This window comes from Pelodiscus sinensis, chromosome 2 (genome assembly GCF_052426305.1).
Source record: "Pelodiscus sinensis isolate ZL-2025 chromosome 2, ASM5242630v1, whole genome shotgun sequence".
Lineage (NCBI taxonomy): Eukaryota > Metazoa > Chordata > Testudines > Trionychidae > Pelodiscus > Pelodiscus sinensis.
This window is the reverse complement of record NC_143053.1, coordinates 123,554,956-123,577,369: the sequence shown is the minus strand read 5'-3', so window position 1 is coordinate 123,577,369 and position 22,414 is coordinate 123,554,956. Positions and strand designations below refer to the sequence as shown.

The following is a 22,414-nucleotide window of genomic DNA, read 5'->3' as shown; positions in this document are numbered from 1 at the left end:
TTTTTCAGTCACTACTTCTTGCTGTCATGGAAATTGGCATTATTTAAGAGCAATACCATGGTCTATTTTTCTCCTTTATCAGTCATGCTGTGTTCAACCCTAAAAAAGGCAATAGCCTTAACCCTGTATAAATTAGGAATGCACAAATGTGTTAATGGAGGATAAGCTGTATATTCTCTGTGTGAGTGTTTAACTTGATGCTTCATGCCCAACTACACACATGTGAAACTCTGAATGTTTTCAAAGCAAAGCTCTTTTTAAGGTTATTTCTATAGAAATGACTTGTTTCCCTCATGATTCATGATTTAGAAGGTTAAGGAAGCAAGTGCTTGCATGCACACTGTAAATTAAAGCTGCCTAAATAGAATTCATGACTCTTGTTTCACACAGTGGAAAAAAGGAAAGCTGTCATTGTCTCTGTCCTTTTCAAGCTCTGGTTGATGTGTAACAGCAGGTGCCTTTGAAAGAAATGTTGTTGGTGCTTGTAAAGGCAGACTGCCCAAAGCTGCATCCTTTTTATTTAGGAAAAGGCCATTGTTTCTTTTGATGCCATTCTGTCAGGGGAGATCTTTGTAGAAGAACTGAGGCAGATTAAATGGAACAAAAGGTTTAGGAAACATGTCTGCACTGAAGAGTTCATGGGCATCACAGGTCAATGGTCTCTCTTAAATATAGCCATACACTTGAACACCATCTCCATAATTGCTTGTCATAGAAAACAGAGAGCACTTTAAAATCTTTATATCTGATGCTGTCTTTTTTGTTTTATTTCATTTTGTCTGTCTTTGTGTGTGTGTGTGTATTCATGTGATTAGATGTGTATAAGGTAAAAAAATAAAATCAAAACTTTTCCATTTACAGAAACATACATAATACTGAACATTTTACATAAATAATTATGAGGAAATAGATGCCAAAGTAAAAAATAATGTAATTTACCACAGGTAACTCATGTGATCTCACAGATTTCTTTGAAGAAAAAACAAACCAACCCAGCAATTCTGGAGGGGGTGAGGGGTGGGTTAGGAACAAACCAGCAGTACTCAATTAGTTTAATCAGCATTAGTAGATTTTCATCAATACTGCTGCTAGTGTGACACACTATAAAGGTATGCCAACCTTCCACGCAAATACATTTCAGTTCACAGATACCAACAAAACCTTAAAAATATATCATTTCCCTTAGATTTGACCCAAGGACTGATGAAAGAGCATTCTTTTGGAATGAGTTTCATTTGAAAATAGTGGTGCACTAGAGCTCAGACCAACACCTCTCAAGCATGGATGGCTTTGGGTGGCACATGCCACATCTGACAATGGTTTTTAAAGTTGCCCTAGGGTTCTCATTGCCATTGCAAAGTCCTGGTGATACCACCACATGAGAGAGAGAGAGTATGGGGAGTGGGAAATTACCAATCCTCAGTGTCTCCACAAAGGACACTACACAGCTAGGTATCATAATGATCAGTCTATTGTATAGTGTGTGAGAGGGAATAACTAACTAATATTCCCCTGTTCCTCCAGAGATATGTGTTGGTACATCCCAAGCATATAATTTTCTGGCAGCATCATCATAGCTTCATTCAGAGAAGTGTCATGTTTGTGTGCACTGCATGGAATGGCAACTGGCACAGTAAATCAGAGTGCAGCAGCAGCAACAACAGCAGCAGAGCTCAGCGGCTGGAGGTGATGGCAGCAGCAGCAGTGGCACAGCCTAAGGTATCTCTGTATTCACTCCTAATGTCTCCCAAGTGTTCTCTTCAGACACTTACTGCTTTGGCTTTAGAAAAGGAGGTTTAAAAAGGAATGTGAATCCTTGTCTAATTCTGTTATAATAAGTTCTAGGCTATTGGGATGTGTTTACATACTGTCAGACCCGCTGTCAAGGAGGATGGGGGATGGTTGCCCTAGGGACTGGCTATCCAAAGGGGCTCCTGGCCACTGCTGTCACTATTGCAGTAGAGCAGCAGCCTGATTCCTGGGTCTTTTATGTCACTGCTGGAGTGCTGTGCCATGCCCTCCATGCAGCTCTGAGGCCTGGGGCGGGGGGAGCAAAGCCTGCCATGCAGCACTGAGGGCTGCCTGGGGGTCAGCATGGTACTCACTGGGTGGGTGCTCAGGGTTGGTGTCTGCTGCCCTGCCACTTCCACCTAAGGCCTCACCTATTGTGGAAGCGTGGAGCCAGCCCCCCCCCCCCCCCACACACACCTTGCCCAGGGGCCCATGGAGGTTGTCACCATCCTTGAATGCTGTCAAATTTCAGGGCAACTACACCTGTAATCCATCTTCAAGGTCTAGTAGATAACCCACTCTCAGAGCTTGTCTCCAACTACCAATGAATTGAAGCTATGGCAATTGATCTCTGGGGGTTGAGTTAGAGAGTCTAGTGAAGGCCCATTAAATCAACTGCCCCCATCAACTCTAATACTCCACCAGAATGAGAAGCTTAAGGAAAGTAGATCAGAGAGTTTCTCTTGTTGATCCACTGCAGTGTATTCAACCCATGACATCAGTGTAAGGTATATTATTCACATACCTGAAGTTGCATAATTTAGTTTATCCCATGGGTAGACCTGCCCTAAGCTGCATTCTCCTCAGCTGTCCTTTCTCTTGGGTGGAGACATAAATCTCTCTTCTTCCTAAGGGCATGTCTACACTAGCCCCCTAGTTCGATCTAGGGAGGCTAATTAGGGCGACCAAAATTGCAAATGAAGTGCGGGATTTAAATATCCCGTGCTTCATTAGCATGTTCCTGGTCGGTCGCCATTTTAGAAATTGACTAGCCTGAAGTAACTGCCCATGTCCACACACGGCAGTGAAACGGGATTCTGAATTAAAGCCCTTAAATTGAATTAGCTGGTAAACCTCATTCCAGGAGGAATAACAGCTAATTCGATTTAGGGCTTTAATTCAGAATCCCATTTCACTGCCGGGTGTAGACGCGGGCAGTTACTTTGGGCTAGTTAATTTCTAAAATGGCGAATGACTGGGAACATGCTAATGAAGCATGGGATATTTAAATCGCACGCTTCATTTGCAATTTCGGTCGCCCTCATTGGCCTCCCTAGATCGAACTAGGGGACTAGTGTAGACATACCCTAAGAGAGTTAATTCCAGGGTGCACAATTTACTGACTGTGCTACCCCTGAGAAAAGACAGACTACCTAAGCAGATCTGTTTTACTTTTCTCCTCACGTACCACAGAGAGTGTGATTGCTCACAGTTTAAAGTTACCGTGCACAACTCTTTATATGGAATTACATTTATTCTTAAGGGAAAGGCATTACAGAGAAAACATATTAATACCCATAAATGAACATACACACATGGTATGAAGACTACCACGTCATGTTCCCTTTCCCTAACTCTAACAAAATTCATCATAGTTTCAGCTCAGAAAAAGCACTGACTTCATATTGGGAGTTATGTTGGCCAAAACCTTTTGAATGTTTCTCTTTCTCACTTGCCTCAAAGGTCCTATCTGTTTTCTGGATCAGAAGTAAAACCCTGAGTCAGTTTTAACTGAGGTTATACAATCAAAAGTCCTTTGTTTATCGGTTGATTTATGGAGAATTGATTCAGAACCAGCCTCTCTCCAGCTGGGCATAATTCTCTGGAGGTTTACAACCTTCATGAATTTTCCTAACTACCCCTCACTGTCTGTAGTTCTTGGAGGACTGTATTCCTCCAACCCCATGAAAATGCATACAGTTCCTCAAGAGTATATATTTGTCTTTAAATACAGTAAATTCCTAAACATACTTGAATTTAATTCAGTAAATCTTAAATTCACTAAGGTTCATTCTGGATATTATCATATCTGTTAGATATATAACAGTGTGCTCATTTGTTTAAAAAGGTTTATCACATTGGGTATGTCTAGACTACAGAGTTTTGTCAGAAAAACGGCCTTTTTTTGACAAAACTCACAGAACGTCCACACTGCAAGTGTGTTCTTTTGAGAGTAAATTAAAAGAACAGAGGAGTTTTTGCACAATTGGTATTCCTCTTTCTATGAGGAAGAAGCCTTTTTGAGAAAGACCTCTTTCGCAAAAAGGTGTGTGTGGACAGGAAAGAGTGAGTTTTTCTGGAAGAAGAAGGAAGAGGAAAAAGCATAGGTGCCCTGGTGGCCATTCTGTCCATAGCAAACATTGCTTACATGCGAGATATCATCCAGGCAGTCTGTATGCTGTATTTCAAAAAAGTGCATTGCTTTTTCGATGTGCTTTTGCAGTGTGGACGCTCTTTTGACCAAGAAGTTTTTCCAGAAGATCTCTTCCAAAAAAAGCTTCTTGTGTAAGAAGCCTGTAGTCTAGACATAGCCATTGTGTCCCTTATTTCAAGGCATGTAGTCCTTCACTATCCTTCATTTTTAGGGTAACTTTCACCTATTTCAGAGTCTGATCTTCAGAGTAAACTCAAACCTCAAAGCAAAATTCAGGACATTTTTTTTATTTATTGATGGCTCTGTGAATTTCAGAATTCAGAGTTGCAAAAAAGGAAGATGATGGACATAGAGAAATTTGAGTGTATCTCTTGATGTCATAGATGAGCAAACCGGTTGTGAAATACAAATGAACTAACCTAGATCTGTTGTTTCCAGTTTAATCAAACTAAAGACAACCAAATATTTTCTAATGCTACATAAACTTCTTTACAACATTTCACACTAAGCACTCTGCAAATGTTTTCATTGGTGCTAGTTAGAAACAGGATTTTCTGATCATCAAGAAATTGTGAAATATTAAAATTTCTACATTTTCCCAATGAGAACTGAAAAGCCAAAATTTCAAATATTCCTTTGAAATGCAAATTTAAAAAATTATTCACAAAAATATTGTGTCAATAATGTCAAATGCTTTTAATTTAATAACAATAATTAATTTTGTTTTAACTTTTATAGCATATTAAAATATTAAGTACAATAAAAAATTTAATACTCTAATATAATGCACAAGCCAAACTAAAATGTATCTCCATTATCCCAATAAAACATTTTGACATTATTTAAAGGAAATGATACAGTCAAAATAAAATGTTTTGATTTTTTCCAATCATAATTTCTCTTAAAGTTATGTTGCTGCAAAAGGTATTGATTCTAATAAAATTGTGCCCTAACCCAATATTTCGCTTTCCCTTGTCACCTTTTGCCTTTTTTCCCCTACAGTTCTTTCCTAGGACTATGTCTAGACTGCAAGCCTCTTTTGAAAGAGGCTTTTTCGAAAGATACTTTCGAAAAAGCCTCTTTTGAAAAAGAGCATCTAGACTGCAAGCGGAACTTTCGAAAAAGCAAGCTGCTTTTTCGAAAGAAAGCAGTGAGTGAGTCTGGATGCTCTCTTTCTAAAAAGCCCTGTTGGCATTCAAGAATGCCTTTTTTTCGAAAAGGCACTTTCGAAAAAAGGCGTTCTTCCTTGTGAAATGAGGTTTACCGCCGTCGAAAGAAAAGCCGTGTTCTTTTGATTTAATTTCGAAAGAACGCGGCTGTAGTCTAGACGCAGGTGAATTTTTTTCGAAAAAAGTCTACTTTTTTTTGAAAAAAACCCTGAGTCTGGACACAGCCTATGAGTGCTGGATGCATGGCAGCTGATGTACGACTGGTATGTTTCTTGCTTTGTATGTAAACAGTCAGTGTAATTGACTTCAGCTATGAAGTGCATGGTTATGTGGAATTATATCACAAAACAAAGTGACATGAAGTGACATACTGTGGTTCCACATGGCATATTATGATTCAATGTAACTCCAAAATTGGGAAGAGATCGAATTTGCTTTCAGATTTAATATGATTCTGTCTCCAAATAGCCTGTACATAGCCTGAATGTTTTGCAGATGTCAAGCAGACTGAAAATGTGTGAGCAGTGTACCACTGGAGGTAAGGACACTTTGGAATTCCCCTAGGCTCAAATAGAAAACTTGAGAAGTTCAGCAAGACAGTACTGAATGTCCCTTCTTTTCTGGCACCACTGGACATACTAGCTACTGGTGCTCAGTTTTAGGATCTTATATAGTCTGGATATTTAATCTACTAGTGGCAATGAAATTTCAGAAAACAAATGTTTCCCTTAAAAATCAAGTTGCTAGCTGAAATCTTTGTGCATATTATTGGAACCCCCATCCTTAATTTTATAGGATGTTAATCTATTTTATACACATCTAAACCCTCTTTTATTCTTTTTTGAATTTACATTGACATATAATGTGATATTCCCAAGAAAAGGTCCAATTTCTGCACTTGAAGTCAGGTAATGAAATTGCTGGCAAAACTGAATAGGAATCATCATTCTAATGGAATAGAAGCTGGGATTTCTAAATCTGTAGCCCTATCTCATTAAAGTTCAACTTGAAGCTTTTGAAGTATAAGTAGCACCTGTGCATTTCATTCTCCCTTCTGTTTTGTATTATTGCCCAACAGCTTAGTATGGTGATGATGATGATATAGATAAACATATGGAAGATAGGTCAAGGCTGTAGTTGTATTTTTAGCATGAAGTAAGTGAAAACATCACATTGACATATGTTTCAGCACGATTTTGAATGGCAGTGCTATGGAACAGTACAAGATTTCTCAAACCAGTAACTGGAATGTGAGTTCTATTATTACTATGTTTTACAATTAACAAAAATAATTATCCTCTGTCCAAAAAAAGTTTTGTGAGGGCAGAGCTAAGGCTGCAAGCTCATGTCAGAATTCAGAGTATATATTGCCTCTCAAGAACACTAAAGTGTTACGGTTGAAATGAGTCACAGTTACAATATAGTGACCACCAGCGTAGAGCCAACAAATGTTCAAACTTGAACAGGTCTAAAACTCTCAAAAAATTGTATATGGCAAAGGTCCTCCCCTCAATGATTTGAAGGTCTAAATATATAAGAAATTTGGAACCCCTATACTGCAAACTTTGGAAGGCTCCTGGGGGTTCTCACCGCACCCTAAGAAGCTCATTACCTCCTAAAGGAGCCACAGTTAGAAACATAGAATCATAGAGTCATAGCATCCTAGAATACTAGTACTGGAAGAACCTTGAGAGGACACCAAGTCTAGTCCCCTTCCCTCACGGCAGGACCAAGCACCATCTAGACCATCCCTGAAAGATGGCTATCCAATATGCTCTTAAATATCTCCAGTGATGGAGACTCCACAACCCCCATAGGCTATTTATTCCAGGGTTTAACCATCCTGACAGTTAGGATGTTCTTCCTAATGTCCAACCTAAACCACTTTTGCTGCAATTTAAGCCTGTTGCTTCTTGTTCTATCTTCAGAGGCCAAGGATAACAATTTTTCTCTCTCCTTTATAACACCCTTTTAGATACTTGAAAACTGATGTCATGTTCCCTTCTCCGTCTTCTCTTTTCTAAACTAAACAAGCCGAATTATTTCAGTATTCCCTCATAGGTCACATTTTCTAGACCTTTAATCATTGTTGTTGCTCTTCTCAGGATCTTCTCTAATTTCTCCACATCTTTCTTGAAATGTGGTGCCCAGAACTGGACACAATACTCTAACTGGGGCCTAATCAGCACAGAGTAGTGCAGAAGAATGACTTATGTCTTGCTTACAACACTACTGTTGATGCATCCCAGATTCATGTTTGCTTTTTTTGCAACAGTGTCACACCATTGACTCATATGTAGCTTGTGGTCCATTATGACCCCTAGATCCCTTTCTGCAGCTCTCCTTCCTAGACAGTCATTTTACATTTTGTATGTGTGAAATGTATTGTTCCTTCCTGTAGCCTTCTTGCTTGTCCAGACGTGGGCCAGTCTGCCCCACTGCGCTGCCCCTTTAAGGCCGGCCTAGCTAGTCCACTGGGTGTGCTCCCGCCTTTAGTTCGGGGTGTGCCCGCAAGCGAACCCAATCAATTTCAAGCAGGGGCCAGGCCCTCAGTTCAGGGCGTGGCAACAAACACTCAGTCAGGGAGCTCCTTGTTCAGAAGGGGTGCAGGCGGATCGCCTGTAGCAGGGGGGAGGGAGGGAGACTGCCACCCAACCGGTGGGTGACAGGGGGGGCGCAGGCCCACCCACTCCACTGCGCCCCAGCCCAGGGCCCTAGGGCAGCCGTGCAGGCTGCTTTGGCTCAGCGGGGGGCTCCGGACCTGAAACACGCCGGCCCAGGGGCCTTTAACAGCCCCACTTCCCCTGGGCCACTTCCGTTCTCCCCCTCAGGCGGTACCTTGGTGTCGGGCAGTGGAGCCGGGAAGTTCAGGAGAGTCTTGTCCCACCCAGGCAGCCCGGTCCGGTCTGTGGCCGCTTGCAGGTCCCTGGGGCTCAGCTGGGTTTCAGGTGCGGGCAGGGTCGGACGGTTGAGCCGGGCCTTCCCTTCCCAGGCCGGGAACTGGTAGTCTGCCTCGGGGCCCTGGCAGGCAGGTAGCCCCGGCCAGGCAGTCCTCACTCCCAAGCTGGGAGCCCAGGAGGGGCCTCTAGCCACTTGGCAGGCTCACCTCCCACTGCGGCTGCTGCCTGGGGTTTTATAGGCCTGGGCCCGCCCCTTGGCTTCCGGTCAGGTGACAGGGTGGGGTTAGCCTCAGCCCAACAGGGCATCCGGAGGGGTTCCTCCCCCTCCGGTTCAGTGGGCGGCCAGTCCGCCCCACTACACACCTCCCCCCTTAAGTCCAGGCCCCGATCCTCGGGACTGGGCCCTTGCTCCTCCGCCAGGCGAGACAACGCATCTGCATTGGCGTTTGCCTTTCCTGTCCTGTGGCGGATGGAGAATACATAGGGTTGGAGGGTTAAGTACCACCTCATAAGTCGGCTATTGGTGTCCCGCATATTTTGTAACCACTTTAGCGGGGCATGGTCTGTAAATAAAGTAAACGCATCTCCCAGCAGGTAGTACCTTAAGGCTTCGACCACCCATTTGATGGCCAGGGCCTCCCTTTTTATCACGGAGTACTGGCATTCTCGGGGAAATAGTTTGCGGCTGATGTAGACCACCGGGCGTTCTTCTCCGTTGACCTCCTGGGAGAGTACGGCACCCAGCCCACTGGCTGAGGCATCTGTCTGAACAACAAAGGGTTTGTCAAAGTCCGGGCTAAACAAGACAGGCTCACTGCACATAGCCTCTTTGAGTTGCTGAAAGGCCTTGTCACACGCTGGGCTCCATCTCACTCTCTGGGGTTTCTCCTTCGTAAGTAGTGTAGTGAGAGGAGCGGCCAAGCTGGCGAATTGGGGAACAAATCGGCGGTAGTACCCCGCCAGTCCCAGGAATTGCCGGACCTTCCTTTTGGTTGTTGGTAGGGGATAATTCTGTATAGTCTCCACCTTTCCCACCAGGGGTTGGATTAATCCGCGTCCTAACCTATAACCTAAATAGGTGGTCTCCTGCCAGCCGATTTTACATTTTTTTTGGGTTGGCCGTGAGACCTGCGTCCCGGAGCGTTCGTAGTACCGCCGCCACTCAGTCTACGTGTTCCTCCCAGCTGCTACTGTAGATGACCACGTCATCAAGGTAGGCCGCAGCATACTCCAGATGGGGCGCGAGCAGGCGGTCGATCATCTGCTGAAAGGTGGCGGGTGCCCCATGGAGACCGAATGGCATGCACACAAAGTGGAAGAACCCTGATGGGGTAGTGAAAGCTGTTTTCTCTCGGGACTCCTGGTCCAACAGGATCTGCCAATAGCCCTTGGTAAGGTCTAGGGTTGTTATGAAACTGGCTTTCCCCAGGCGCTCCAGGAGCTCATCCGTCCGCGGCATCGGGTAGGCATCAAACTTTGACATAGCGTTGACCTTTCGAAAATCAATGCAAAATCTAATACTTCCATCCGGTTTAGGGACCAGCACGATGGGGCTCCTCCATTCACTCTTGGATCGTTCGATCACCCCCAACCCCAACATGGTCCGAACCTCCTGTTCCACCCCGTCGCGCATCCGTCGAGGAAGAGGTCTGTTCCCTTCCCGAACGACCTGTCCGGGCGTGGTTCGGATGCTATGGGTTACCACTGAGGTTTGGCCCAGCCTCGAATTGAACGTATTGGGGAACGCTCCAATGAGCCGCTGGGCTTGCTTCCGTTGGTCCTTGGACAGGGTATCCCCTAACGGGGGTTCCCCTCCTTCATTGACCTCTGCTACCTGGGGACCTAGTACGGGTTCCGGGGGGTATGGAGCGACCATCAGTCCTTCTCGTTCTCACCAGGGTTTGAGGAGGTTTATGTAGTAATTTGTTTTTTCTTTCGCCGGTCTGGCTGATAAATTTCGTAGGTGACCGGGCTCCATCGGCGAGAAACCTCATAAGGTCCCTGCCAGCGGGCCAACAATTTTGACTCCTCAGACAGGAGTAACAGCAGTATCCTATCCCCGGGTTCGAATGCTCTTTCCCGGGCTTCCCGGTTGTACCCCCACTCCTGCGCGCTTTGGGCCGCCTGCAGGTTCTCTTGAGCCATGGCCCCCGCCTGAGCGAGTCTCTCCTGGAGCCGGAGTACGTGCTGCAAGAATCCTACCGAGGTAGAGGGGGTTCATTCCCAGGCCTCCTTCATCAAGTTGAGGATGCCGCGAGGGCGTCTGCCGTAGAGGAGCTCGAAAGGGGAAAATCGAGTGGAGGCCTGTGGCACCTCTCGCACAGCCATCAAGAGCAAAGGAACTAGCTGGTCCCAGTGTTTCATTTCAGCTGGTGGAAATTTCCTCAGCATCCCCTTTAGGGTGCGGTTAAACCGTTCTACCAGCCCATCAGTCTGGGGGTGGTAGACGGAGGTCTGTAACTTGCAAATGCCTAAAATGTCGCAGACCTGATGCAGCAGCCGGGACGTAAAGTTTGTTCCTTGGTCGGTCAGTAGCTCCCTCGGTAGCCCTACCCAGGCAAAGATTCGGACCAGTTCGTTCACGATGGTGTGGGCGTGGGTATTTCGGAGGGGGATAGCTTCGGGGAACCTGGTCGCTTAGTCTATGAGCGTCAGGATATAGCGGAACCCCGCCTTGCTCCGTGGAAAGGGCCCCACTATGTCCAGGGCAACCCGCTCGAAGGGGGTCCCTACCACTGGTAATGGAACGAGTGGGGCTTTTGGCACCCCCGGGGCGGCGGCTAGCTGGCAGGCGGGGCAGGACTGACAATAGTCTTTGACTTCCTTATACACTCCTGGCCAAAAAAAACGGGCCAGAACTTGGGCCAGGGTCTTCTTGTGCCCAAGGTGACCTGCAGCGGGAATGTCGTGAGCCAGTCTCAACACTGCCCGCCGATGTGCCCGGGGTACCAGTAACTGGGCTTCTTCCTCCTGAGTTTGCGTGTTCCGCATGACCCGGTAGAGACTGTCTGCTCGTAGCTCAAACCGGGGCCACTGTGTAGCCCTTTGCGGCTCAACCACAGTCCCGTCGACACAGGCGAGTTGGTCGTAGGCTGCTTGTAGGGTGGGATCGTCTCGCTGGTCCTGGGGAAAGTCCATCGAGTCCAGAGAAATCGGGGCATCCTCCAGGTCTGAGGGCACAGGGTCTGTCAGCTCAGGCGCCTCGACCTCTGCTGGCTCCCTGCTGTGGAGCGACCCCCGCATTCGGGCCCCCTGGGGATCCTCTCCCAGGAGTTCCCGGTCTAGCTCAGTCAGCGTAGGCGGCTCCCCACGGCCAGTCTCATGGATGAGGGCTGTAAGTCCTGGCCAATCATGGCCCAACACCATGGGGTATGGCAAATTGGCCACTACCACTACTTGCATTATTCGGGTGATGCCTTGAATAGTCAGGAGGAGTCGAACCCGTGGATACGTCCTCACGTCCCCATGGACACACCGCAGCTGCAACTCCCCTTCGGGCACCACGACGGCTGGGAGGACATCGGGGTGGATGAGCGTCTGGCTGCACCCCGAATCGAGGGCAAACACCATTGGGACCCCCGCCGGTCCCGGCGTCGTGAGGATGGGTGGGCCATCCGGGAGAGCCGGGGTGGCTGCGGTACCCGTCTGGTTTTGCTTCGCCCTCTCCTGTCGGAGCTGGCCATGTGGGGCGCCCAGCTGCCGCAGTAGCTCCTGCTGTTGTTGGTGCTGTGCCGCCAACTGTTGAGCTAAGAGCTTCTGTTGCTGTTGCTGACCCTCAGCCAGCACCTTGAGCACCACGTCCCACTCCATGTTCCTCTCACACGAAATCACAGGACCGGAAGGGAAAAAAGTGAAGAACCACCCACAAACAAAAAAAAATATTTCCGGTTAGGGTACACTGAGGCACACGCTCAGCCCCTCACGTCAGGGGCGGGATCGACTATATCGCTATGGTACCCACATTCTCCACCACCTTCTTGCTTGTCAGGACGTGGGTCCTCCCCCCTCCGGTTTAGTGGGCAGCCAGTCCGCCCCACTGTGCTGCCCCTTTAAGGCCGGCCTAGCTAGTCCACTGGGTGTGCTTCCGCCTTTAGTTCGGGGTGTGCCCGCAAGCGAACCCAATCAGTTTCAAGCAGGGGCCAGGCCCTCAGTTCAGGGCGTGGCAACAAACACTCAGTCAGGGAGCTCCTTGTTCAGAAGGGGTGCAGGCGGATCGCCTGTAGCAGGGGGGAGGGAGGGAGACTGCCACCCAACCGGTGGGTGACGGGGGGGGCGCAGGCCCACCCACTCCACTGCACCCCGGCCCAGGGCCCTAGGGCAGCCGTGCAGGCTGCTTTGGCTCAGCGGGGGGCTCCGGGCCCGAAACACGCCGGCCCAGGGGCCTTTAACAGCCCCACTACCCCTGGGCCACTTCCGTTCTCCCCCTCAGGCGGTACCTTGGTGTCGGGCAGTGGAGCCAGGAAGTTCAGGAGAGTCTTGTCCCACCCAGGCAGCCCGGTCCGGTCTGTGGCCGCTTGCAGGTCCCTGGGGCTCAGCTGGGTTTCAGGTGCGGGCAGGGTTGGGCAGTTGAGCCGGGCCTCCGCTTCCCAGGCTGGGAACTGGTAGTCTGCCTCGGGGCCCCGGCAGGCAGGCGGCCCCGGCCAGGCCTCAGTCCTCACTCCCCAAGCTGGGAGCCCAGGAGGGGCCTCTAGCCACTTGACTGGCTCACCTCCCACTGCGGCTGCTGCCTGGGGTTTTATAGGCCTTGGCCCGCCCCTTGGCTTCCGGTCAGGTGACAGGGCGGGGTTAGCCTCAGCCCAACAGGGTGTCCGGAGGGGTTCCTCCCCCTCCAGTTCAGTGGGCGGCCAGTCCGCCCCACTACACTTCCTAAGTGGAATACTTTGCATTTTTCCTATTAAACTTTATCCTGTTTACTTGAGACCATTTCTCTAGTTTGTCCGGATCATTTGGAATTTTGACCCAATCCTCCAAAGCACTTGCCAACCCCTTCCAGATTGGTATTATCTGCAAACTTAATAAGCGTACTCTCTATGCCAGTATCTAAATTGTTGATGAAGATATTGAACAGAACCGGTCCCAGAACTGATGCTGCGGAACCCCACTTTATGTCCTTCCAGCATGTTTGTGAACTGTTAGTAACTACTCTCTGAGAAGGTCACCAGCCTTTCCCAAAGAAGAAATGTAGGCTACTTAGCTTTTATACAGCCACAATAAATTTATGATGGTGCACGGGAAGGTACTGATTATGAGGATTGCCATATACATTGTAATTCAGGAGAACCTCAAAATTACAAACACCTTGAGAAAAGATGTTTTTTGTAACTCTGAAAAGTTTGTATCTCAGAACAAAACATTATGCTGGCTGTTCTTTCAAAAGTTGCAACTAAACTCTGACTCATTACAGGTTTGAAACTTTGCTATTCAAAAGAAAAATGCTGCTTTCAACTATCTTTAAATGAAACAAGTACAGAGTTTTCTTATTTTTCAGATTTTTTTACATTATTGTAGGAGTTTACATTTAACACACTCTTTGTACTTGCTTTATTTTATTTTATCTCTGCTGCTGGCTGATTGCGTATTTTGGTTCCAAACAAGGTGTATGGTTGACTGGTCAGTTCATAATTCTGGTGTTCATAACTCTGTGGTTCTACTGTGTTATTGTTTCATTTACTAGCCACACTTCATAGAGTTTGTATTGTAAGGTAGTAGCACTTCCTAAATATGGGTCCTGATTCTGCTATTCTATTTCATGCCAATAATGTTATTGCCTTCAATTGGGCAATCACATGGCTTCAGTGATTACTCACATAAGTAAGGAGTGGAGGATGAGGCCAGAAGAGAGGAATTACTGTCCACAATTTCCCATAGTATTGCCTAACAGAGAACCTACTCAGCTAGGCTCAGATCCTCATGGGTATTTAGGTGCCTTTCATTTCAGTGGAAGTTAGACACTCATGAAGATCTGAACCCTAATATCCATGAATGAAAACCTGGCCCTTGTTTTGCCATCAGCTTCATTTGGATGAGGATTTGATTTACAAAATCTGTTTTTAATGGGAAGCCTCACAAAGGATGTATCTTACAACATGTTCATTCTGAAAGTGGCCAGTCTCCAAACACAAATGGAAGAGGCACCATACAAAACCAATCTGTGGCATATGCTTGTGAAATTTTATGTATGAAAAAATATGTCTTTGACTCATAATGTCTCAAGGGGTATTTGCAAACAGGTGTTGAGAGGTTTTTTTTTATTCCTAACAACACCGTTGAGTGCCTAAGTATTGAGAAATCCTAGTGCTCTCTAAGCACAATGCCAGCAAAGTGCACTAGAAGGATACCGAGTTAACATTGATGTAATCCCATTTCAGACCTCCTGTGAAAGGAAGTGAAGGATTACACAGCTGAACCTACAACCTGAAAAACACTTATGTGATTTATAAGACTTCTACAGCTACAGGAACACATTTCCAGAGACCTGAGTCTTGGTGCTACTCTTAATCATATTTTCTCCCCTCCCCCTGCATTTAACAAATACTCTAAAATTGGATATTCATTTTAAAAAATCTTTAGATTTAATATGGTCTTTATGGTCCTTACAGTATATCAGGCAAGATTAAAATATTTGTACTGACACCAATGCGGAATTCTAGTTCTCTTTCATCTGAATTGTTAGGTTAATGTGCTGATATGGTAGGAAAGTGGAAGGCTTCAGGGCTACATGCTTCCTACTGCACTTTCCACTGCAAGAGCTCTCTCAGCTATAAGAATACTTTGTATTAGAACTTTGTAGCCATGCTTAAGAATGGTGAACACTACAGAACTCCTGCAGAATTTTTACAAGGAAAGGAGTGGAATGAATGGCTACAATTTCATGAGCATAAATGTGCATTTAAATCAATAACACATAGGCGAAACTATTAGTCCATTTTTCTAAGAACTGTGTATATTGGCTTCTTGTTATTCACAGACTCAAGAGACAGAGAAGCAGTGAAGGAGTAAAGAAAGAAAACCACAGTCCAGCCAACAACTATGTCTCCTCTCACATTATGCCTGTCGTCTCCTTGGAGAAAGTTGCAACTCAAGAATTGGGCTTCTCAACCACTTACAACCCCACCAATGCATCCCTTTGGCAGACATCCTCACATCAAGGTTATGTCTACATTGGCAAGATTTTGCGCAAAAGCAATTGCTTTTGTGCAAAATCTTGCCACCTGTCTACATTGGCCGCGAATATTTGCGCAAGAACACTGATGTTGTAATGTACAAAATCAGTGCTTCTTGCACAAATACTCTGACGCTCCCCCTCAGGGATAAGCCCTCTTGCACAAGTATTCTTGCGCAAGAGGCCAGTGTAGACAGGCAATGTTAATTTCTTGCGCAAGAAAGTCCGATGGCTAAAATGGCCATCAGAGCTTTCTTGTGCAAGAGAGCGTCTACACTGGCACGGATGTTTTTGCGCAAAAGCACATCTTTTGCACAAAAGCACATGCCAGTGTAGACACTCTCTTGCGCAAATACTTTTAACGGAAAAACTCTTCCATTAAAAGTATTTGTGCAAAATCTTGCCAGTGTAGACGTAACCCAAGGATTAGCTGAAGATTCTCTTTGGACAAAGCCAATTAAAAAAATTATGGTTCTCATTTTTTTTACAATAAACTGTTTTCTTAAAATACCTTTCCTAGAGAAAGCATATCAAAATACCATCTTTACTACAAAAGTAGCAGTCATATTTCTTCATAGTCAATTCAATATTTTTATTCAAGTTTAAATTGATTACTTGGGAAATGAATGAAAAACATTTTTAATGACATCCAAGGCAGCTGGATGCTTAACAGGAAAGCTAAGTATGAGACTAGTAATACTTAAGAGGTTCTCCAAAATCTTGAAAGCTTCCAAAAGTATGATGATTATAAATTTTTACAAGTTTCATATAATTATGCCTGACATTTAATAGAAATCTTCCAAAGTGGCTGGCAGGAACTTAGCTCAGCTCAGATGAAATTAAGCGTTAAAAATAAACTTCATATGCAAACCTGCATTGTTTTGTGCAACTGTTAGTAGAAGTATGATTTTACAAAGTTGATAAAACTCTAACTAATATAAACAGTGAAATGGAAGCATTTGTCTTTTTATTCAAAAGATTTTTTTTCTTTTCTTTGACTCCTCTTGCCTCAGTAAAATCTCTGTCTTTGATGTAAATACTCATTTGCTTTGACACAGTTTTCTTATACCAGAGCCTTAACCACATCAAAGAACATTTGTGTAATCACAGCATTTTAATATGGAATAGTTTTGCTCAATGTTTGGTAATAAAGGATATAAACTTTCTCCCACTAAAATCAAGACCAAAACTCCCTTTTATTCCACTGCAGGATGAGGGCCTACGTGAATGGGTTACATAGTGGATATGATCAAACAAAGGGATCAAAAGAATTTTATCTATCCTACATGCTTTATTTCAGTTAAATTCCCATTGGGTAAATTGAACCTGAGGTGTCTTCATAATAAAAATAATACTTTATACTCTCACAGTGCCTGTTATCTAATGACCTCAAAGTTCTTCACAAGTACAGATGGCATACAGAACTAAAAAATAGCTGATCAGAGTTTGCTGAGATTTTTAATTTTCTTTGGTCAGAGATCAGCTCTGGAAAATTTAATCCTGAAAGGTATGAGTTTGAGAAAAATCTTAACAACTGTAAAGGGGAGTTATAATGGAACAATCTAAATTAGTATAGTAAATGCCACCCTCACATATATAATATCCCTGTGGCAAACCCTACATCTGATTACACACAGTAAATTGGATATTTAAACATTTTTTTAAAAAAAAATCAGTGGGAAAGTTAAACTATCCCACTTCAGTCTTTTTTCAGAAGGTTTATTATCTTAGACTTTTTAATATCAGCAACAACAAAAAATGCTAACATATGGGAAATGTAGGGGTAACAACAACAATAGTGGCTAATTAAAGCAATTTTGAGTGGGACTTGTTAAATGATGACCAGGTATGGAATATTATTAATAAATTGCTTTGAGAATTATAACTATGAAACAGCAATGGAGAAAAGTTGGCTAATAGTATGTCAGTTCTAGTTTTAGGGTATGATCCTGAAACCCATTACTGATGTGGTGAGGACAAGCCATGAGGAGTAGTCCGGATGAAGTAATTGTTTCTATCCTTTTCTATTGCAAAGACACAAAAAGGAAATGTGCTAATGCATTGTTAAACTAACTTCACAGAAAATTGTTTTAAGCATCAGTAGGGGGAAGCTTCCCTGCTCATCTTAATAAATTTACAACTTTAAACCTTCATTGGGGCTTAACCCCACCCAATCCATCTAAGTCTTAACTTTAAAATGTTGTGAGTACTCCCCTTGCAGTTAATGAGAGTACTCGGGGTGAGATTCTGTGCTGAGCCTGTAAAAGCCACATCACAAGACTCACATTCCAGGGAATGGTGGAGTTAAGGTGTCTCTAATGAGCCACGTTTGCTTCCTCGTAATGATGGGCTGCTTTGATGAGGCTCCCACTATAATTTAGCTCTCCAGATCTATCTTTCTAAGCTTCAATAGACTTCCTTTGTTATCCAGAAAGCCAAAGAACTGCCTGGAATCTCTGCAGAACTACATACAACAGCTCTACCATGCCACTCCTACCCCTAACCATACCCTGCTCCCCAAACCCCTATGTCATAGCTAGTGAGGGGGTCCTCAGAGGGCAGCATTACATCTTTCTTCCTGCAGATCCTGCACCAGGAAAATACTGTGCTAGAACCAGGTCATTTAGGCTATGTCTACACAGCAGCCCGAAATAACACAGTGAGGGTCTACACAGCAAGCTCATTATTTTGAAATAAATTCAAAATAACAGGCTTGGCTTCTTAGTCCAACTCCTGTAACCCTCATTGTATGAGGAGTAAGGGAAGCCAGGGGAATAGTGCTCTATTTCGAAATAAGTGCTGTATAGGCAGCACCAAAGTCAAGGTAAGCTATTTTAATTTAAGCTTCCCAATTAGTTTAGGTCAAGTTGCATAGCTTATTTTGAGTTTAGACCTGCTGTGTAGATGTGCTCTTAGGGACCATTTTATTCTGACATGTTTACCTACCATACAGTGTCTGGAACAGGCATAAAAATCTTAGTTACAATGTATAATAATGATCACATGCTTAAGTCTTTTCAGAGTGAAGTCTGAAATTAGGCTTACCATTTTTAGTGGGTAGACCTAAGGTTTCAGAGAGCTCAATTAACTAAACCAATTTTGACAGTTTCTGGAACAGGCATAAAAATCTTAGTTACAAGGTATAATAATGATCACATGCTTAAGTCTTTTCAAAGTGAAGTCTGAAATTAGGCTTACCATTTTTAGTGGGTAGACCTAAGGTTTCAGAGAGCTCAATTAACTAAACCAATTTTGACATTTTAATGTCACCTTTTATATAGTGGAATATAACCAACACCAAACTGATACTGCAGCTCTAACCATATTTCATTCAAAAGTCTCAGAAGGATAACTGTGTTAGTCTGTAATTTTAAGAACAACAACTAGTCCTGTGGCACCTTTCAGTGTGTCTAGATTACAGGGTTTTGTTGACAAAACTATTCCTGTGTCTACACTACCGCTGAGTACTGTCGAGAGAATGTGGCAGTTTTGACGACAGTAGTAAACCTCATTCTATGAGGAATAAAGCCTTTTTTCGACAGAGTTATGTTGAAAAAAGGTGCTATTGCATCCACGCTGTGCTTTTTCAAAAGAGAGCGACTAGACTCTCTGTCGAAAAAGCGGCTTGCTTTGTCGACAGAACTGCCTGTAGTCTATGCGCTCTTTTTCGACAAAGCCTCTGTCGACAAAAGACTGTAGTCTAAACATACCCTTAGAGACTAACAATGTATTGTCAATCTCTAAGGTACCACAGGACTACTCATTTTCATATTTCATTTTAGTCAGTTTTACAACTGAAAGTTGTAAACTGAAATGACCAATTGAAAAACAGAAGAAAGGAATTAGGAGCTAGCCTGCTGACTGGGCTCAGTGAGATTGGGGGCATGAAAACCACAGACTCTGAATGTTCTGCAAGTAAAAACTATATCAAGCTTAAAATATGGTTCTTCACAAACAAAATAAATCCTGCTTCCACTTGTAGAATGGATGAGTCTTTGAACTCTGATAATGCTTTTGACAATCCCTTGACAGAAAAGAATGTAGAAGGTAATAGCTGGAAAGAAGGTGGAAAGATGGAAATGCAGGTACAGAATATGCTGCAATTGATATAATTTATTTTTTTCAATTCTTTGACATTTCTATTCGAGATGTTGAAAATAACTAAAATGATAGACTATCAGTTTAAGTTTGTAAGTGGTTTCCTAGTCCTGACAACAGACTAGGGGGTTAGTAGGGAACTATACATTCTGGGTGAGCAGTGTCCCTGCAGAGAGCTGTCTTAGAGCAAGGTGGATGACTTGTTCCTCTCTACCTTAGGGCATGTCTACACTACAGAACTATTTCGAATTAATTTGAAATAGTTAATTCAAATTAAGCTAATTTGAAATAACGCATCTATACACAAAAACTATTTCAAAATAGTGCATCCACACTGAGTGGATCCTGAACCGAAGTTAAGGCTGGCTGGAACCAGTGCCAGCACGGCATCAGGTTAGGACTTGAGTGTGTGGGGCTGCTGCCTGAGGCTAACTGAGCTTCGTGCTTAAAGGGACCCTACCCCCATCCCGGACAGACAGTTATCAGGGTTCCCCGCTTGCTTGTCTACCTCGATGAAGGGCAGCAAAGCAGTCCTGTCTTGGAGTGCCCTGAGTGCCTGCTCTCCGGACACCACAGCACTCGGCCACATGGAGCCAGAGCTGCCCCGGGTGCGTCTTGTGAGGTCGTTACCATCAGCCCGGCTGCACTTGCTGCAGGCTGCCATCAGGGGGTCCATCGGGGGACTATAAGGATTCAGGAGGCCCTGAGGGAGAGCGTCCACCCTGAGAAGCCCTCAGAGCCTCCCCAGTCCTCCCCAACGGGGGCTCGTGACCCATTCCTCCCTCACATCCTTCCACTTACCCCTTCCTAGCCCCCCTTCCTGATGTCAAATAAGAGACACGTATATTCAAAAATAGAAACTGGGTTTATTGAACAAAACTGGGAGGGAAGGGGATGAACCTCTGGGGAGACTGGGAAGAGGAGGTGGGAGAGGGGAAGAGAGAGGGTGGAAGAGGAGAGGGGAAAACCTGGGAGGAGGGAACTGGAAGGGGGAAGCAACGGGAAGAAGGGGAAGGGGAAGCTCAGAGCTCAGGGTTGGGGGTCTCACTGAACCAATCTGACTTTCATGCTAACCTGCTCCTGGGTTCGCATGTGGCCTTTGGTGGCCAGGCTGGCAGCTATCCTGCCATAGACGGCCACATTCCTCCGGCTAGTGTGGAGATCATGGACATTGGGGGCATCCCCCCCAAACCTGAATAAGATCTATGATCTCCACCCTGGACCAGGAAGGTGCCTGCCTTCTCCAGCCCCTGTCAGGCTCCTGAGAGCTGACAGACTGCTCCTGGGGAGTGGTGGAGGGCTGGCTGCCAGTGGCTTGCTGGCTCATGTTTTGGGGCCACTGGGTCAGGGGCCCCAGTGGCCACTGCTGGCTCTGGGCTGGCAGGCTTAGAGCTTACACAGGCACTGTGGCCAGGGTCTACCCCTTTAATGTCTTCTGGGCTGGGGGAGAGGATAGTAAGCTTTCCTGGTTGTGCCCAGAGTGGCCACCAGGGCACCCTGGGAAAGGCTGGAGGCCTCCTATTTTGAATTAAGGTCTACACAGCACTTATTTCTAATTAGCTATTTCAAATTTGGTGTTATTCCTCATAGAATGAGGTTTACCTAATTCGAAACAAGGGCTCTGCTATGTTGAATTTATTTTGAAATACTGGTTTGTATGTGTAGACAGCTATTACAGTTAATTCGAAATAACTACTGTTATTTCGAAATAACTCTGTAGTGTAGACATACCCTTAGTGAGCAGACTGCTTTGTACCTTTCATTCTGGGGCTCTATGGTGTTATTTTGCCTTCCAAAAATAAAATATGTTATATTGCACCCTTCGTAAAGAAAACTGTGTTTTTCACCATGGCTGTGTCTAAACTGGGCCACTTATTCCAGAAAAGCAGCCGCTTTTCCAGAATAACTTGCCTGCTGTCTACACTGGCCGCTTGCTTTTCCGGAAAAGCAATGATGATCTACTGTAAAATTGTCAGTGTTTTTCCAGAAAAAACTATGCTGCTCCCATTCGGGCAAAAGTTCTTTTCCAGAAAAACTGTTCCGGAAAAGGGCCAGTGTAGACAGCACAGTAGTCTTTTCCGCAAAAAAGCGCCAATCGCGAAAATGACGATCGGGACTTTTTTCCGGAAAAGCATCCTGCCAATGTAGAAGTGCTTTTTCCGGAAATACTTATAACGGAAAACTGTTCCGTTTTAAGTATTTCCGGAAAAGGGTGCCAATGTAGACGTAGCCCGTGTGTGTTAAGAACATAACACTTTGGAGTTTGTGTTTGTCTGACATGACTTTGGAGAGCAGTTTCAGTAGAAGTCTGATGCTACAGAGGGATTTGCACATTCTGCTGACTTTACATTCTTTTTTCCAGTTTTGTAGGGTTTTATTCACATTATGAAATAAATCATACAGATTCAATGATTGATCTTTTTGTATGGCAAACATAACAGAAAAGCAGTCTCCTGGTATAATAGAGTCTCTTAAAAAGCAACAGTAAAGCTTCTTTGGAAATACAATGGCAGAGCAGAGAAATGAGAGAAGTAATTTAAAATACAGGAAATCAAGAAAGCAACTCCACTTTTTCAGCAACTTATGAAGAGTGAGAGAGTAAACATTGCTGAGTGTACAAAGTGTCGAACTGACCATTCGTCTTCCAGAAGGTCCCAGGACCTTAAACAATTTTTCTAGAACAAAGATTCTCCATTCATGTGTTAATATTTCTGGAGATGTAGCTCATTCGTCTTCATACTACAGGTTTCCCAGCTTCTTGGAGTGTGGCTTGAAAGCCATGCTCTACTCACAGCACTGTAGGAGTGTCTAGATGGATCTCTTCCACTGCCTGGAATCTTCAAGGGCCATCTTTTATAATCCAATGAGGTAAAATTGTCAAAGGCACCTACCCCACTTAGGAACCTACCTCCCACTGAAA

The 22,414-nt window shown here is 44.7% G+C and overlaps 1 long non-coding RNA gene across 1 annotated transcript; it reads left to right on the top strand.

The window, feature by feature from the left end:
* Positions 1-949: 949 nt before the first annotated feature.
* Positions 950-16,698, top strand: LOC142826771 (uncharacterized). The gene is made up of 3 exons (XR_012901006.2): positions 950-1,719; positions 5,830-5,872; positions 15,202-16,698. It is a non-coding gene; the product is annotated as an uncharacterized LOC142826771 (long non-coding RNA).
* The last annotated feature ends 5,716 nt before the right edge of the window (positions 16,699-22,414 follow it).